Genomic DNA, 1,230 nt, shown 5'->3' on the forward strand with positions numbered 1-1,230 from the left:
CTTCAACCACAACCTCTTCTTCATTCTTTTTATTTTCCACATTCTTTTTCACTGGTTGAAGTACCAACCCACTTCTTGTCATAATTGCTTTACAGTGCTCCTTAGGATTCACTAGTGTATCACCTGGAAATTTCCCTTGTGGTCTCTCTGATATCTGTCTTGATAATTGACCAATCTGGGTCTCCAAATTTCTGATTGATGCTTCCTGATTTCTGAAAGAAGTTCTGGTCTCCTGCATGAATGCAGTTGTCTCTTCCCTGAATGAATTAGACCCCTGGATATAATCCTGAGTTGTCTTAGATAACTGAGCAAACGCTTTCTCCCATGCAGCAGGATCACTTGACTGCTCCTTCATATGTGGTGGTGGAGGATGTAATGGTGGGTTCAATTGATGGTTGGAACTATAGCTGAATCCTGGGTGTTGATTCTTGTTCTTCCATGGTGGCACATAAACATTCCTTCCCTGATTGTTGTAGTTCCTTTGATTATTCTGATCATACCACACTCCATTCACCTCTGCTTGTTCTGGTGATCCCCCATAATCACACTCCTCTGTCACATGGCCTTTGCCACAGATAGCACATACACTCTTGGTTTCCACAGAAGCTACCTTTTGTGAAGAGAGTTGCTTAATAAGGGTATCTAATTGTTGCTGCTGTTGTCTCTGTGTCTGCATCAGTTGATCATTCCTTGCCAACAGAGCATCATACCCATCCAACCTGATGACTCCTGTCCTTCTGTCAGCCACTGGGGCATTATCAAATTCCTGAGATGCCAATGACTCAAAGATATCCAAGGCTTCTTGAGGGGTCTTGGTAGTCAATGATCCACCAGCAGTGGCATGCACCAAGGTTCTAGTGTTAGTGGTCATTCCTTGCAGGAAGATTGCTGCTTGTTGCCATGCCTCAATTCCATGCTGTGGACATTTCCTCAACAAAGTCTTGAATCTCTCCCAAGCCTCATAAATGGATTCTGACTCTTTCTGCTTAAAGCTTGTAATCTCATCCTTCAACTTGGCCCTCTTGGATGCTGAGAAAAACCTCTGCAAGAACTTGGTTTGCAGATCATCCCAAGTTGTTATACTTCCTTGTGGCAATGATTGCAGCCATCTCCTTGCATCATCCGTCAGTGAATGAGTGAATAGTCTCAACAGAATTGCATCTCTTGTGACACCATTTATCTTCACAGTATCACTCAACAATAGAAAGTTCTCTATGTGCAAGTAAGGGT

At 43.1% G+C, this 1,230-nt stretch overlaps 1 non-coding gene across 1 annotated transcript; it reads left to right on the forward strand.

The window, feature by feature from the left end:
- The first annotated feature begins 908 nt into the window (after nt 1-908).
- Nucleotides 909-1,015, forward strand: LOC133318178 (small nucleolar RNA R71). The gene has a single exon (XR_009752434.1). It is a non-coding gene; the product is annotated as a small nucleolar RNA R71 (small nucleolar RNA).
- The last annotated feature ends 215 nt before the right edge of the window (nt 1,016-1,230 follow it).

This window comes from Gastrolobium bilobum, unplaced genomic scaffold (assembly GCF_033153095.1).
Source record: "Gastrolobium bilobum isolate Gb01-03AN ecotype WA unplaced genomic scaffold, APGP_CSIRO_Gbil_v1 utg5821, whole genome shotgun sequence".
Taxonomy (NCBI): Eukaryota; Viridiplantae; Streptophyta; class Magnoliopsida; order Fabales; family Fabaceae; genus Gastrolobium; species Gastrolobium bilobum.